This window comes from Triturus cristatus, chromosome 1_1, assembly GCF_964204655.1.
Source record: "Triturus cristatus chromosome 1_1, aTriCri1.1, whole genome shotgun sequence".
Classification (NCBI taxonomy): domain Eukaryota; kingdom Metazoa; phylum Chordata; class Amphibia; order Caudata; family Salamandridae; genus Triturus; species Triturus cristatus.
Window position 1 is genome coordinate 1000618990 of NC_140579.1, and position 17720 is coordinate 1000636709.

Sequence of the window (17720 nt, forward strand, 5' to 3'; positions counted from 1 at the left end):
ATTTTTGCCTCCGGGAAACCATTGCCCGGGGCCTGGCTTCTAGACTGGGTGCCCTAGTCCCACCCAAGGCAACCATGGGGATCAACGGAGAGCCTTGGGGTGGCGGTCCCAGGGCTATTTAAGGCTCCAGGAGGGGGGTGACATGGCCCCCCTCCTTTCTTCTTTTACTGTCAGTAAGTGGGAGGGTGGGCGGAGGGAAAACAGGGCTGTCTGTTTAGTAGTAATATGTAGCAGTATTCTGCGTTTTTATCGGGGTCCTTAGAGCTTTTGGCCCCAGTGTCACTGCACCTGCTGCACCATTCAAATCGAGCCCCTTTTATCTGCAATGTACCTGCCTTTATAGTAGTAAAATATTGCAATATTAAGTCATGACCTTGTTGTCTGCAAGGCGAGTGCACTTCTGACTGCCTGTTTTGTAGTAAAATATAGCAATATTAGGTGTTTAGCGTGGTCCCTAGAGCTATTGGTTCTGGTGCTACTGCACCTGCTGCACCATTCAAATGATGACCCTATTGCGTGCTTGATAAATGTATTTGTAACTGCCTTGTTTAGTAGTAACATTTAGCAGTGATCTGGGTTTAGTGGGGTCCCTACACGTTTTGGCCCTGGTGCCATTGCACCTGCTGCTCCTTTAAAATAAAGTCCCTGTTAACTGCAAGGTAATTTCAATTTTGACTGCTTGTTTAGTAGTCAAAAATAGCAATATTGGGTGTTTAGAGGAGTTATGACAAAGGCCATTTTTGATATAACCTTGTGTGGAGTTTCTTTTGTAGGAGTCTCTCTCCCAGTTGTCTCCTGCAGTCTACCCAAAGGACTCACGTCTACTTCTCCCAGGAGTACTAATCGGGGAACTGCTGCTGTCTACGTGAGGGGAAAAGCAAGGCAGCCTGGAGCACCATTTGGCATCGTGACAGCAGTAAAAGGTAATCTAGAAAAACATTTAAGGCTCTGTGAGTGCCTGAGGGAAAAAGTGTGTATGAAAGCAAAAAGTAAACCTTTGTATTGTGATGCTGTCCTTCTGTAACTCTACTAGGCCCCACTCCTGGTATCAGGGCTGCTTCAGTGAACGCAAACCAAAAAACGTGGCACTATTTATTTTCTTTTGTCCCCCTAAACGCTACTGTGTAACATAGGCTAGTTCTGTGGGTGAAGCCAGAGTATGAAGCACGGACCAGTGACCCCGTATAAATGTGAGCTCATGTGTCTGGCACAGACCAGTGGTCCACATCTAGTGTAAGTAGCATGAATTAAATGTGTTCTATGCAGCTAACCACTGGTATATGGTATTTGAGCCTATGTTATGCACCTTCGACCAGGGCCCTGCTTTTTCTTAGCCTGGTTATGCAGCATGACTGAGAGCCCACATCTTTGTTTGCCTGGTTCTGCAGAATGGCAGTGACCCTTTTTTGTGAGCTTAGCTATTCACCTTATGGTAAAAGAAGTTATATGTATAATTGCAAAAAACAATGAGAGGGACTAACCTCAACAAATGCCACTGTAGCACTCAATTAGACCCCAAAAATATACATCCTAATTAATACTAGGCAAAAAACATATTTTCCTAGATAGGATGCAATATGAAAAATCTACGCAAAAAGGTGCTGAGTCAGATAGGGATATAGCGTCTCCTTAAGAAATCAGGAAACTAACTTGCATCTATTTTTTCTTTATATCCAGCCCGTGTTAAATAAGGGAAGCAAAAGAATAACCATTTTTCCACTCTCGGTGGATCAGATAAGTAACTATGTCCTTCTAACCATATATAACATCATCATCCTACCATATACCTGATAGATCAGGATTCTTTGGTTAAATATATCTTTCTTCTCTCATTGTATTCTGTACAGGACGAGAGGCTGAAGAAACTCCGGCGTGAAGAAACAGAGCTACACAAGCAGGTACCTCCGGCGAGGGAACATGGATGCGGACAGAAACCCTGAAGAAGAGATCAACATGTAAGAGGAAGACCCGCGTGTCGGTGCCGTAACATGTCAGAGACGTCCAATCATGGTACCACGAATGCCCGACTCCGGGACAACAGGACCCGAGCAGGTAAGTCGACAACACAAAGGGAGTGTGGGAAATGATAGGCAGATCTGTGACTGAACGCGAACCACGTTCTTGTCACGGACTGACCAATTTAGCCTCACTTGACTCCCGCTCCCTGTCTGCAATAGGAGCGGGCGTGACTGACAATGCCCGCACCCTGCTCTCCTTGAGCCTTATGTCTAATGCTGGGTGTCAAGGGCCTTGTTTTTTATGAATCAGCTTTTGTGTCATAGATTGTCCATCTTCAGTATTACCTGTTTTAGATGCTGAAAGGAGGATGTAGAATGGATCCATTACAGCAGCCCATGCCCTCCTGAAATGATACACTCTGGGAATTGTGTTCTAGTCTGCTTCTATTTGGAAGGTGCTGTCTTGTCTTGGAAGCAGTGGGTGTGGCATTTTGGTGCTGGAAGTCTTTGCCAGAACACTTTTATTGATCGATTTGCTCATTTCTCAGGATGATGACATGCTCTTTGCAGTATCACATAATAAGAACCAGCATGTTAATTGACTTGTAAAGGATCTTTAACGCTATGTAGGGTCTCTTGCTGCTGTACATAGCTGTATTGCTCCTCTAGGTGGCTCATGCAATACAAGTACCAATACATGCATGCCTCTCTTGATGTTCTAATGTGCTCTGCTGCATGTTTGTGCATGGTATGTCTTTTCAGAAAGTGCTTCTGGGAGCAAAGTGATATATGACTGTATGGCGTACCTGTGCTGAGTTGGATGTGAGATGTTCTGTCCTGTGTAAGGTTAGATGAGTATGTGTCGTTTCATGGTGGCAGGTGCTTTGGATTTCACAGTGGTGACCTTGTAATAAATATATGATATTCACCAGTCAATATGCCATATAAGGTGTTGGTGCAGTTGAGCGAAACATAGGGTTTCCTTTCCTATTTGATTTGCTCAAGTGCGTTATCTCATCTGTTGTGTGTGTGTGGGTTTAATTTATTTGCTAACATGCAACACAGTGGGCAATCATTTCATTTGAGAATTAGTGAAACTCAACCACACATTCTCTGTTTATGCTTAAGAAGTTGAATTCCCAATGTTATGTGCCTATCTGCAAAATACTTTTTTTCATAAGTTAATCATGTATAACTGCTTGTCAATTATTCTAGGAAATTACAGCTATTCGTCAGATTACCCTGCTACGGGTCTGAATGAGGAGCTCGAACTAATACAAACAAATGTAAGAAAATTTCAAGATAAGAATGATTTCTCAAAAGGTAAGTGAAACTCATCTTTTAAAACCAAGTGAGTAGAAGCAACTTTGACCACATAACCTAAAACTCCTAATTGTCCTGCACTTTGTACTCCTCACGTGCATATCTCAGAAATAAGTTTCTGTTCACCAAAAGCTGTGCCTTAAAATAAAAATAATAATAATAAAAACACCTACTGAATTGTAGGCCAGCTGAAGTACGTGTGGAAATCAGTAGGCTATTTATCATTTGCAGGCAGCGCTGTGTGCTTTGACAAACATTGTATGTTCTTTGCAAAAAGAAATTGGTTCTGGAGTACATTTTTGACATGACCAATGCGTATTTCTGGCACTAATGCATCATTTTTTGATCACTGTTACATATGGTGCTTATGAATGTCAATTAGCCGGCCAGAAACAAAAACGTTTACTTTTAAAATCATGTATATATGATGGCATATATATTAATGCTTTGTTATCTGCAGGATGATATGCAGCAGCTGGTAGAGGTTCTGTTGAACCCTATTCATTATGAAAGTGTGTGCTGAGATGAGCATTGGGCAGGGATCAACTGGAAATTGCAGATTTATTTGGTAAGATATTCCAAATCATCTAATTACCCTTCTGGTAACGAACATTCAGGTTAAAGCTGCAAATTGTTTGTGTAAAAACAGTAACTAACATTAAAAATTTGTTTTGACTTATAAAACCTTAAGGCCTAAGTGTTCCCATAGCGGCTCACGTTATTGCTGCAGTGTTCCTTTTATGCTGTTTTGTATTGCTTTTTTACTCCTTCAGTCAGTTCTCTTCAAATAAGCAAGCAATCCAGGCCTTAAACTAGAAATCTTCATGACAGCACTGAAAGCACACAGTGCTTCCAGCCTTACTTCATACTTTCATCTGCATCCCTGGTCCAAACACTTGCTTGTCTGCATTCATGTACCGGCCGCAAGGGAATTTGTGACTTTCTTTGCCAGACGGGCATGCTGCAAGCGTAGTTCAGTGGACCTTCCGCCAATATCCTTCTTGAAGGCAGCATAAGTTGAACCCAAGGTAGTTTACTCCATGTTTGCACAGGCTACATCTAGTGGCTTACAGACTCTGGTAACTGGGAAACCACTCTTTACCTTTGTACATCTGTAATTTATCCTGAATGTTAGAGGAGCAGTGATTAAAGGCACAATGCTGTCAAACTGTGGTCAATGTGTGGCGGAGATTAAAACCTAAAATTCGCCGTCTCTTGAGGATAAAAAGCCGTTTTTTACAATAATATTGAAACTCTGGGACTGTTCTGAATCTAATTTGCCCCTTCACTCTTACAGTTGAGAAAGGGATATTTTCTTTCTTCACCTTCCATCTGATCAATGGCCTAAGTTCAAATGTGAACCAGAAGCATCAGAAAAGCAGTGTTAAAACCTCTCATAAGGCACCCTTTATGGTGGAGGGGAATCCAGTGATTTATGAAGGCAGCTAATCTAAAAGAAAATCTAAAGTAACTCAATTGTAGAAAGTGTACTAATATAGTCTTTTGTTATCTTTTCAGAATGTTATGAAATCTTAGTGCAAGCTGGCTTCCTCTCAACAACCAAACTACGAGAAGGGCTTTTGTCGTAAGGATCTGCAATTGCAAAAGAGGACAAAATACTCTGAATCTGGCAGCACACAATAGAGCTGCTTCTTTTGTTGACTTTTTAAAATTCTCTTTCCTTACTTTTAATGTTATCCTGAACAGTATACTATCTCTCTTTGAGGTCATGTACATGCTTTGGCGAAATAAAAGCGCACAGTGAAGTAATTTCAGATCCATTTATTTCAACCAATTCTTTGTTCGGTGTATTGCCACAGGTCACCATATCAAAACTTAGAGTGACGTCGTTTAGCTCAAATGAAGACCTGTCACAGTTAGTATGGGGAAAGGTCATACGCTGCAAGGCTGCTACTCAATGCAAATGGTATTCTTACCAACGCTCCTCACAAATTCAATTTATATCATTGTCCTTGTTTAAAGAAGGATCCTGTTTTAAACCCATACAGTTTTCTTTTTTAAAGGGACACCATGTTTCACCCAAGTATTTCATTTCAAATTTGTTTTTAAATTAGACTTGAGTAATCCAGGATGAAGGAAAGGACATTTGGAAAGTCTGTATTTAAACATTTAGGAGTGATCTACAAGCATCGAGAACATTTTATTAAACCACTCTGAAGTAATCCCCATTTGCAATAGCCAAGAGTGCCCATCCAGTAGATACTCTTGGATGTTACGAATTGGGATTACTTCTAAATAATTCCACTGAGTACTCTTGGTTGTTAGGCAGTGATGCCCGTAGTATTTTCCCAATACCCTTGTGTACATTAACTCCAATTCGAAGTTGTCATAAAATCATACTACAGTAATGCATAATAATTCTGAAGATGTTAGCAAATCATCCAGTGGTTGTAAACAGTAACCATGAGGTTGTCCTGAAATCATCCGGTAGTATTTCAAACTCATCCTGCACTTGTCAGTTAGTATTCCTTGAAGTACAAGATCATCACGCATTTTTAATTGAAGTAATCAGGACACCATCCTGGAGTAATTCACACTCATCCTGCAGTTGTCAATTAGTATTCTTGGAGTTGTAAAGGATCATCACGCATTTTTAATTGAAGTAATCAGGACACCATCCTGGAGTTATTCGCACTCATCCTGCAGTTGTCAATTAGTATTCTTGGAGTTGTAAAGGATCATCACGCATTTTTAATTGAAGTAATCAGGACACCATCCTGGAGTAGTTTTTGTGATCACAGTAAGAGTCATCTCATTTAAATATTTTGCTCTGTGGACAGACTTCAGGATGGCTTGGGATGACTTCCCCAGATAATTACAGGAATAGCCTGGCTGAAGTCATCGGATGACCCTAGAATGAGTCCAGGATGATCTTCCTTTTTGACTTGGGGAAAGGAAAACGTTTCAGAACAACATGTATTTTTTACGCACATGTTAATACAAACATTCCTTTGGTTTACAAACAAAATAAGCAAGTACTTCCAAATACTCAAGCAGCGTGATAAACACTGACTCCTAAAGCTTTATGTTAACAAAGAATTTAGTTGGAGTAAAAGAAGCCAAAAATCGGGGGGCGTGGCCAGGCGCTGACGAAGATGGCCGCCTAGGGACCGAGCTCCGCCGGGACCGCTGCTGTCCCCACGAACACCCGTCCATTTATCCGCGTTGAGCGCACCACCGTGAGGGCGCCAACTCCCTGACGTGTAGCGCTGCTGCTCGCAGCTTGGTGCGACGCTCGGGCACCCAGGGGTGACCGCCAGCTGCAGCTGTGTGTGCCGCGGCTGACCCGGGACTGCGGCTGGAGCCCGGGGACCGGGGTGGCCACTACCAGAGGCCCCGGCATGCGGCCTATCGCGTGTGCTGGGCCGGAACCGAGCATTATCCTGTGGGCCGGACCCGCGTTGCTGCCGCACCTCGCTGCTGCTGGACCATCGGCGGGGGGCAGCGGAGGCCCTTGGAGGAGCGCAATAGCCGGTGAAGGGCAGTACGGATCCTGGCCCGGCCGCTGCAGGCCGAAGGACGAGGCGGGCCTGCGACGCGGCGGGCTCTGAGGGAGGAGCCCCGTTCGGCGACACTACAGGCCCGAGTGAGATCCCGGTCACCAGTGGAGGCTGCTTGTGAGGTTGGAGGCGAGGCGGAGGGCGAAGCGGCTGAGTGTACTGTAGACTGAGGAGATACAAGGCCCAGGTGGTGAGCCTGCCAGTGGCGCCTGCGGCTGGTGGCGGTCACGCATGGGAGCCGGTGGGGCCTGCCCGGGGGCTTGGACGCGGGCGATGACGGAGCCCTGCCACAACGGCCTCATGAGGTGGGCTGCGCTGCTTCAGGTGGAGGGAGGTTCGAGGTGCGGCTGGCTGGTGATGTGGAGCGGATGCCGGTGACTCTGCCGTGAGGACGTGACCGGCCATCAGTACGGAGAAGCGGCGCTGCCCCGGGGACGAGGAGGTGGTGATGAGGCCCAAGCAGTGATAGCCGCCGCCTGGGCTGGGGCACGGACCGTGGCGGCGCAGAAGTCTACGTCCACCATGCGGCCCACGGTCGGGAAACACACGCAATCCAATAAACTGGACAAATACGCGGTGCCCACCGGACAGGCGCAGTCTGGGGCAATGCTGGAGCCTGCTTCGGATCGCTCGGAGCCCTCCCTGACCTCCATCATGGCCGCAATACAAACGCTGGGCGCTAACCTCGAGACGAAGATAGATAACATCTCTATTGAGGTGAATCTGCTGCGCACGGACCTTGGCAAAACTGCGGAGAGGACGAAAGCTAATGAGACTGACATCAAGGCCCTACAGGCCTCAGAGAAACGGCTTGAGGGGCGCATAAACGAGATCGTCCTCCAGCACCGCCAAATGGCTCTGTGGCTCGAGGACCAGGAAGGGAGGGCACGACGGAGTAATATCCGCGTAGTGGGTGTGCCGGAGGGACTGGAGGGGCACAGCGTGGAGCTCTTTCTGGAAGACCTCATTCTCCAGCATCTCAAGCCCAAAAGACTCTCGAAGCTCTTCACCATCGAGCGTGCTCACCGAGCCTTGCTCCCCAAGCCCAGGCCGGGGGCCCCGCCAAGGACAATCATCGCCAAGATTTTAAACTATCGTGACCGGGACACCATCCTCCAGGTGGCCAGGCAGCGGGGAGATCTTCAATACGAAGGGGCTACCATCCGCTTCTTTCCGGATTTCACGCTGCGGGTTCAGCAGGAACGCCGCTCCTTCATGGGTGTCAAGGCGGCACTCAGGGACCGCGGGATCAAACATATGATGTTCTTCCCCGCCAAACTGAAAATTATCGCGGGGGGCACGTCCCACTTCTTCACTTCGCCGGCGGCGGTCCTGGAGTGGCTCGATGAGGCGATGGCGGATGACCGGCAGGGGCACGACCGCAACCACACAACAGAGAGAGGAGCGACATCCCCCGGTTCGGCGGGGGGAGGAGCAGCGATAGCTGACCGGAGCCAGGAGTCATGGCGTTCCAGGTTGAACAGTCCCCGCTGGGACTCGCTCCCAGATACAGCGGCCAGTTGAGATGTCCGACTATGGCATCAAGCCACACCGAACAGTAATGTATATGACATGGCGTGGGGGTTTGGCTGAGGTTGCTGGTTTGTGAGGCGGGCATGTTCGCGCCCTCCCTCAGTGATTTTGTGACTGCGCCTAGATTGCCTCGCACGCTTAAGGGACTTATAGTTTGGGGTAACACAGTGATGGCGGCTGGAGTTGGGGCCGGCTTACGTTCTCCCTAACAGAGTTTCTCCGGGGGAGGGGTGGTTACTCTCTCCGGGGTGGGGTTGGGCGACAGGTGCTCTGCTAATTGGGGCAGTGGGTAGTTTAAAACCTACGGAGCAGGGAGCTGGGTGGGGGGAGGGGAGGGGGTTGCTCTGAGGGGTGTTACAGTGTTTCATGAAGGGTTGGTAAGACAGAAGGTGACGGGTCCGCGGAATGTGGTCCAAATGGCTATATGTATTGTTTGGGGATGTTGGGGGGGTGGGTGGGAGGGGGGGGTATTGGACAGTCGCTACGGTCACACATTGCTATTCTGAACGGGGTTGCGGGCGCCGCCGGTGCACGGAGACAGGCTATCTCCTACAGTAACGGATATGGCTAGAAGATGGGAGAGGAGCCTTAGGGTCCTTAGCTGGAATGTCAATGGGCTGGGTGATGGGCTCAAACGTACCATTGTTTTACAATTTATTAAACGCCACCTCCCGGACGTGGTATTGTTGCAGGAAACGCACTTGATGGGGAATACAGGCCATGCACTCAACAGATGGGGATACACTCTGGCGATCCACTCCGGCTTCACCTCGGGCTCCAGGGGAGTGGGGATCCTCCATCGACGTTCCCTGCCCCTTCACATTGGCCGCTCGGAGACGGACCCGCTGGGCCGCTTTGCGAGCCTGTCGGGGAGATGGGAGGGCCGCCGGTTGAATCTCATTTCGGCGTATATCCCCCCCGACCTTCAAACCCAAGCGTATGCGGACCTGGGTAAGCTCCTGCTTTATTCCTAGTTGGAGCAACGTCTTGCCCCTTAACGGACGCACTGCTTAGTCTACAATATATCACCATGTCTCAAGCCCTGTGTTACCAATTGCGACGGGCAATTGGTAACACAGGGCATGAGACATGGTGATATATTGTACAGAGGGTCATTACTGAGGTTGTTGTTCACGGCTAAACGCTGTTGTTTTTTGAAAATTTGTAGTGAATCCCTGAAGAAGGGCGAAGAAAATGCCCGAAATGCATTGGAAATACTACTGAGGATGTTTTTAATGTATACGCCGTGTTGCAGAAAGAAAAGGCTTGGAATGGCAATCTGCAGCATTTGAACTGTTTGTAATACATGGACGGTCTCACATGTGACTGTTTAAACAAGTTCTGAATCGTTTATACCATTGGAGTTACTTGTCAATAAACAGCGTTGAAAATCTGAAAATGAAGATACCTTTTTTCAAAGGACTAAGCAGTGCGTCCGTTAAGGGGCAAGACGTTGCTCCAACTAGGAATGATGTTCTCAAGTCAGTGGTTCGTGAGGCAAAACCACTAGAATGGGCTGCACGCAAAATGATTAATTTGTGGAATCATCAAAAACTTGATAAAAATTTGGCCAGAAAGTGGTGTGCATTGTGTCACTCATGTTAAGCTCCTGCTTTCCCTCCCTGATGGGAAGTTGATAGTCGGGGGAGACTTTAATGCAGTGGTTTCCAGGGACCTTGACAGGCATCCCCCCAGGGTCATGCCTCAGGGGCAGCGGTGGCTGGCGGACTTCCTTGACGCCTTCGGGCTCATGGATGTGTGGCGGCTGCTGCATCCCACGGGTTGATACTTTACTTTCCACTCCGGCCCACACCGCTCCTTTTCCCGCTTGGATTACATTTTGACCTCATTACACCCTGACATGTGCGTACGGGAGGCCTTCCTCCTGGCGTGCGGAATATCCGATCATTCACCTGTCTTTTTGCACCTCACGCTGGGGGAGAGCCGGGTGGGCTGTGTGTTGCCTATCAACGCCTGGTGGCTTAAAAATGAGGACTTGCGGAAAAAGCTGTCCTGCTCCATTACGCGCTACTTCGAGCACAATGTCGGATCGATAAGCTCCTCTGTCACTCTATGGGAAGCTTTTAAAACGGTGCTTAGGGGAGAGGCCCTTTCGGCCATCTCCGGCAGCCGTAAGGAAAAGGTGGCACAGATCACCTCGGTTGAAACGGACCTCAGGGCACTTGAAGAGGTGGCGTGCGCGGCTCCGGAGCAGGGGGTGCAACACCGGTTGCGACTCAAAACGGCGGGGTACAGGGCGCTGGTCACGCATACTGCCCAAACCAGGGCTCAACACAGGGCGGGCAGGATATATGACCAGGGCGACAAGGCGGGCAAACTCATCGCTTGGCTCGAGAAAAAACAGAGGGCCGCTAAAGTGGTGCCGGATATTCAAACAGCGTCGGGGCCATGGTTACGGAGCCCCGTGAGAATACCGCCAAATTTGCACGGCATTTCCGGCAGGTATACAGTAAGGGGTCGGACCGCCCGAAGGAGGACTCTGTTGCCTTGCTCGCGGATATTCGCATGCCCAGCCTGTCGGAGGCCGACCGGGATGCCCTGGAGGCACCCCTTGCCACGGCCGAATTGGAGCGCGCGATCACTGACCTCCGCCCGGGTAAAGCCCTTGGACCTAACGGTCTTCCGATCGAGCTCTATAAGTTGAAGCCCGACGTCCTTGGCCTGCACCTTCAACGAATGTTCGAAGAAAGTAAAGCGACAGGGAGACTGCCACTAGATCAGCGCCTGGCCACTATAGTGGCCATACCAAAAGAAGGGAAACCCAGGGATTCCTGTTCCTCGTATAGACCAATCTCCCTGCTCAATGCGGAACCGAAAATACTGGCAAAAGCTCTAGCAAATAGGCTTCACTCCGTCCTCCCCACGCTGGTCCACCCGGACCAGTCCGGCTTCATGCCACATCGCAATATGGCGCTCAATATTCGACGTCTGAATGGGGTACTGGGGAGGTGCCACACGATCTGGGAAGATGCGGTGGTGGTGTCACTGGACGCCACCATGGCCTTTGACACCCTCGAATGGCCCTACATGATGGCAGTGCTCCGCAAGATGGGCTTTGGCCCACACTTTATAGCATGGGTCCGTCTCCTCTACTCGGAGCCCCTCGCCCAAGTTGTGGTCAACAACAAGGTCTCTGAGGTTTTTGCCCTAGAGAGGGGAACCAGACAGGGATGCCCGCTCTCGCCTCTCTTATTTGCGCTCTCCCTTGAGCCATTGGCGGCGTGGATCCGGCAAGACGTTTACCTCACTGGGATTCGCTGGACGGACGGATGGGAGGACAAAATCTCTCTATACGCCGACGACATCCTCATTTACTTAACCCAACCGCAGAGATCTATAGTGGCAGCGCTGGATATTTTCACTAGCTTTGGGAAAAACTCGGGGTTCAGCATAAATTGGAGTAAGTCCCTCCTCTATGTCCTCCATGGCGGCCCCCCCAGGCTTCCCAGCACCTGCCCGCTTACCGTTGCGGAGGACGGCTTTACGTACCTCGGAGTATTTGTCACTCTGGATATGACCCACCGGTATGAGAAGAATTTACTGCCACCACTGCAACGGCTCCAGCGTGACTTAACTTCCTGGTAGCGGCTGCCCTTGTCCCTGCTGGGCCGTGCGGCCCTCTTTAAAATGATGGCACTTCCTAGATTCCTTTACTCTCTCCAAAACTATCCAGACTTGGTGCTCAATTCTAATTTTGTGGCTATAGAGGCGGCGCAGCGGGCCCTCCTCTGGGCAGGTGCGCCTCGAATAGCGCTGTGAAAACTCACATTGGGATGGTATGACGGGGAGATAGCACTCCCGGATATCCGTAAGTACTACTGGCCGCGATCAATCAAGGGACGTATAGTGACGGAAATGACCCAGGCTACGCGATGGACAGGTGGTTGCTCCCGGGTGGGAATTATGACGTCGCGCTTTACTCTAAACCCGGCAAACATCAGCTCACGGGACCGACGAAGCACTCGGTGCAAATATGGCACGCTGCACATCGTAAGTTGGGCTGGTATAACACTCTGACCTTGGCCACCCCCTTGTGGGCGTCTGAGAGACTGGGCAGCTTGGGTTCCGAGGCTGGGACCTGATTGGGATCTCCCAGGTGAAGGACCTGTGGGGGCCCGAGGGGGTCAGATCTTTTGCTTACCTGCAGGACACGTACGACCTTGCCCCAACTGAGTATTTCAGGTACCTGCAGATTAGGCACTCCCTCCAAGCTAACATTTCCCTGGGGACTAGGCCCCCGCAGGCCTCCCCACTCGAGGATCGGCTGCTCGATGGACACATGCCGGAGCATGCCATCTCGCTCACGTATAAAAAACTGATAAATAATCCCCCGGATCTGCTCGCACCCCTTCAGGAGAAGTGGGTGGCTGATGGACTTGAGATCGACAATGAGGAATGGGTAATTGCTCTGGCATCCCCAAGGGAGGTGGCGATCTCAGCCAGGCTTCGGCTCGTGCAGCTTAAAATATTGCACAGAGTGTATGTCTCCTGCACAAGACTTCAGGCGATGGGGGGAGGAGGGAAGGGGCTCTGCAGGCGGGGATGCGGGGAGACTGGCTCCTTTTTCCATATCTTGTGGGAATGCCCCGGGGTGCAGAGGTACTGGAGGCGAGTGGTGTTTTGCATGGGGAGGTATGGGAGGTTGACTTGCGCCCAGAGGCTAAGAGATGCATATTGAACATTTGGGAACCCACGGACCTCTCTACACGGGGGAGACTCTGGGTCACACTTGGGCAAATGGTGGCGAAACGAAACATAGCCCGTCTCTGGGGTGCAGCGACGACGCCGAAATTGAAAGACTGGCAAAAGGACATGGATTGGTGCATGTTGCAGGAGAAGACTGTGTATGTGGCCTGAGGGTGCCCCCATAAGTGGGGGGAGGTGTGGTCACGTTGGAACGAATACAGGGGTGACATCTGTGAGCCTCCGCAGGCCCGCCAGTCCAACTTGGAGAGTATGAACTGTACCTAGCCTGCCTTCAGTCCTATGGTAAATGTATGTTGACTCGCACTGCCTCTGTGTGTCGTTACTGTTGCAGCAACTCTGATGTTTTGGTGTGATCTTTTGTGACCTTGTTCTTTTGCAAATAATAAAAAGAATTTACAAAAAAAAAAAAAGAAGCCAAAAATCATTAAATGTATCTTTGTACCATCCACAAGGTTTTAATTGCTGCAATTTAATTATAATCTATGTCAAACATGTATTTTTTAAGTTTTACACAGGGTGGTGTGCAACATGTAGATTTAGTCATCATTTATTATGCATTGCTTGCATATGTTTGTTCTGTTGCTGCCACTGAAATGATCTCTCTCTCCCATGCAGCATCTCCTGTGGACATGGAGGGACAGGAGACGGACACCAGTGGTGGTGAAACAAGCACAACAGCTGCACAGGAGCACAGGGACACAGATGTCACCAGCGCCTCAGAGGGGGACAGGAGTCTGCTGGAGGAATCCCAGCCTGAGACGCAAAGTACCACATCATCTGATGCCAGCGGGAATGCATCCATGTTGGCGGGCACAGGGAACAGGGACTCTGCATCATATCCACCACACAGCGGCCAGTGCCCACCCTCCCAGCCACTTCCTCTGGTGCTGCCTGTGTCTGCCTCAGTAAGAGGGGAAGAGTGTCCTTCACCCCTGGCACCGCTGCCCCTGCTCCTGCCCCCCTACTGCCATCAGTGCTGAGTCTGTGGACCTTTTGCACCAGCTGTGTGCAGGCCAGACAGCTCTCCTCAATGCCTTCATTGACCACGACAAAAAATTGGCACAGGTGGTTGCTTTCATGGAGGGCATATATTCAGACATGTAAACATCTTGAAGAAGCTGAGGAAATGTCTTCTAAGCAACACCAGAAGAAATGGCACTCACACCCTAGTCCCCAGCAAGTTGGGCTACAGGAAGACGCTCAATGCCGAGATAGCCAAGCAACTTACTAGAAGACTACAAACTATCCAGAAATTGGCAGCCAGACTCATCCTCAACCTCACACACAGAACTCACATCACACAATACCTTGGGGAACTCTACTGGCTTCCGTTACACAAACATACACTTTTCAAACTCCTAACATGCATTCAAGGCACTTCACAACTTACTCACCGACCTAAACATTTTCTTCCTCTTCCACCAACCAGCCAAGCACCTCTGGTTCACAGGACTACTACTCTCACACATCCCACATACACACAGATCATTCAGCCATGCATGGAATTTTTTCAAACCATGAAACAATTCCATGCATGGCTGAACGATCGCAGTCTGGGTATTAAACTCAGTCTAATTGTTACCCAAATTTCAACACATCTCACACTCAAGGTCTGGCACACTTTGTTAATACGGTCTTCACCGTCCTTCTCACAGCCTTTCAAACTGTTTATGGTTTAATACCACACTTCATTCATTCGATCATCTCCGGAATAACAGGAACGGTGCCCAAAATTCTCGCTCTCTTTGCGGCCATCCTACTACTATTTTTGCTTGTAAAAAATGTCTGCGCTCCCTGTGGTAACAATCATCTCCGACAGAATATGTCTGTACGCGAAGCTACATCAATACCGTGAAAAAATGGAACAACTTTTCGGCTGCCTGCCTCTATCTATTATCAGAGCCAACTACAACATGAAATTTATTTACACATATACAATCTGCGTGCAACCATCTTTCTATTGCAAAACTTGCCCATTCGACTGGCAAATGGATGTATGCCTTGCCAACATCCCAACAATCGCTCCCGATATCCAGCAGGTAATGGAGTATCTTGAAATCCATGAACTCGATTGTTCAGGCTGTAGAGCAATGGTGGATGCAACGCAAAAAGGTATCGTGGCGGAATGGGATTTCTGCGCAGCCGCGAAAGATCTACTTCAACGTACAACCTTTGACAACATCGCAGATTGCCTGCCAATTCAAATTGCCGCTCCAACATTCGAGGAACATTACTGTCCCTTCAAAGATATGAATTGGATCGCTTCCCTTTTCTCAAACGATGGCAACAATGACCTCTTGGAACATTAAGCATCTCAAGCCGCTGAAGAACTTCCGGACTGCAATCTCCAAGACTTGTAAGAAATTCACGTTCTTCTTGGATTGATTTTTACCAACTTTTTTGAGTTTTTCCTTTCAATTTTTTTAATACACTTCAATTGAACTATTTTCATATAATAACTTTCTAAGCATGCTCAGGCATTTGAAATCTTTTTTCATTATTGCCCCTTATGTCTCCAGTCTAACCAGGGATGGGTGATGTATGGCCTATCCAAATACACTATTTACTTCCTAAATTAGCCTAAACCCGACATCCATTTTGAAACCATCTCTATTCTTTGTGCACACGTCTCTCTGCCTGGCTGTTATCCACGAAGCCCTTTCGCACAAATTTACTCATCCTCAGCCACTACTCACGAGCTGATGATCAAGATCAAAAAACACGACATTGTTTAGGAACTGGTTGGCACAGTGTGCTAATCGTATCCTACCTTTATTTTCATTATAGAATTGAGTCATTCATGTCAAATAGCTATTGTTTATGTCACATGGAACTCACTAATGCAGCAGCTTCAGATTTGAATATAACAGAATCGGTTGAAGTTTGCCTCAGCTCGGTGCCTTAGCTCTTTGCACAAGAATTTTTTTTGAAAGAGCTGAAGACAATAATATATGGTTTGACGAGAAGGGTACCTAATGTGCTTCTCAGAAGCACAATTTTGTGGTCCTCCTCAAAGTTCTGATGTGACTAGAACTATTACCAATTCTGACATGCACCAGATTGAATCTACCGTAAAAGAGATTGCTGACTGTTCTACTGTTGATAATTTTGTGTTACAACAAAGGAGTACCAGGGTACCGAAGAAGTTTGATGATTACACTTTGCAATTCTTTTTTTGTTTCTTTTCTTAAAGGATACATGTTCTAATCCTATCCTACCTTTATTTTCATTATAGAATTTCGAGTCATTCAAGTCTAATAGGTATTGTTTATGTCACATGGAACTGTAACATGTACTGTGGAATTCACTGATGCAGGAGCTTACGTTTGAGTACAGCAGAAGCGGTTGGAATTTGCCTCAACTGAATGTCTTACCTCTTGCACCAGTGGATCCATTTATGGCACTTAAATAAAGACACTCTTTATATAACTTTCAGACTCCATCACTTTATTACACACAGCCACTTTCTAAGACACACCTGATTTCACCATTTCTCTTCTGTGGCATTGCAACATTCTGCATTATATTCTTCACGATTATTTCTTTATTCCTCCTTCCTATTACACACACTTTCTTAGACACACCTGAGTTCACCATTGCTCTTTTGTGGCATTGCAACATTCTGCATTATATTCTTCATGATTATTTCTTTATTCCTGCTTACTAAAACACTGCATTCGAGTCTTCGAGGTGAGTAGTTCACTTCCCACTCCCTGTATCGTATAAGCGCATACTAACCCTACTTACACAGATATGCTAAAGTGGCCAGTATCCTACAACGCCCACACACATCACTTTACAGCAATCAGCTCACGGCTTACGCTCATGGTTTCATCCCCGAGTCTTCAGACCAGTACCAGCGAGTAGTTTGCTTCCCACTCCCGCTATACTCTAAACGCATACCAACACCACCTCCACAGCTATCCTACAACAGCCAGTATGCTACAGTGCCCAGACCACATCATTTTACACCACTCAGCTCACGGTTTAGGCACACGCTTTCATCCCCGAGTGTACCGGCACCTCACCTCAGCATCATCTCACTCTGCGCAAAACAGCACTTTCACACTGGTAGGGATAAATACTTCAGCACATCAGTTTGCAGCACTCAGCTCGCGGTTTAGGTGCACGCTTTTATCCCGAGTGTACCGGCACCTCACCTCAGCACCCTCTCACTCTTGGCAAAACAGCACTTTCACACCAATAGGACTAAATACTTCGCTTCACACTCCATGCATAGCACACCCTAAACACCCCACAGATTTTACAGTGCTCCTACCCTCCCCTTTCCTACTTTTTTCACCCTTTCTCCCTTCCCTAACTCGTTTCAACGGAATCACAAAATGGCGGCCAAAACTTCCTAGTAGCAACCGCTTGCACCGCTCACAGCCAATAAGCAGCAAGCTCGTGCTCGTAACGCCTCAGCCAATCAGATAGCAGAATTCCCAAATACCGATATCTGTAAATTTCAATATTTCTGAACGGATTTACACCAAATAAACAAAAGCGTGCTTTCTAGACCAAGACCCTTCTCCCTGCCAAATTTGGGGCAATTCCGTTCACCCGTTCGACCTGTAGCCTTGTCTAAAGTTTCCTATGGAAATTAACATGGAGAAAACATGTTTTGGGACCCCCCTTTTTTCTCGGCCCCCCCTCA

General features: G+C 48.0%; 1 long non-coding RNA gene across 1 annotated transcript; it reads left to right on the forward strand.

The window, feature by feature from the left end:
- Positions 1-852: 852 nt before the first annotated feature.
- LOC146871443 (uncharacterized) lies at positions 853-3310 on the forward strand. Its single transcript, XR_014959554.1, has 4 exons — positions 853-923; positions 1678-1738; positions 1848-2052; positions 3174-3310. It is a non-coding gene; the product is annotated as an uncharacterized LOC146871443 (long non-coding RNA).
- The last annotated feature ends 14410 nt before the right edge of the window (positions 3311-17720 follow it).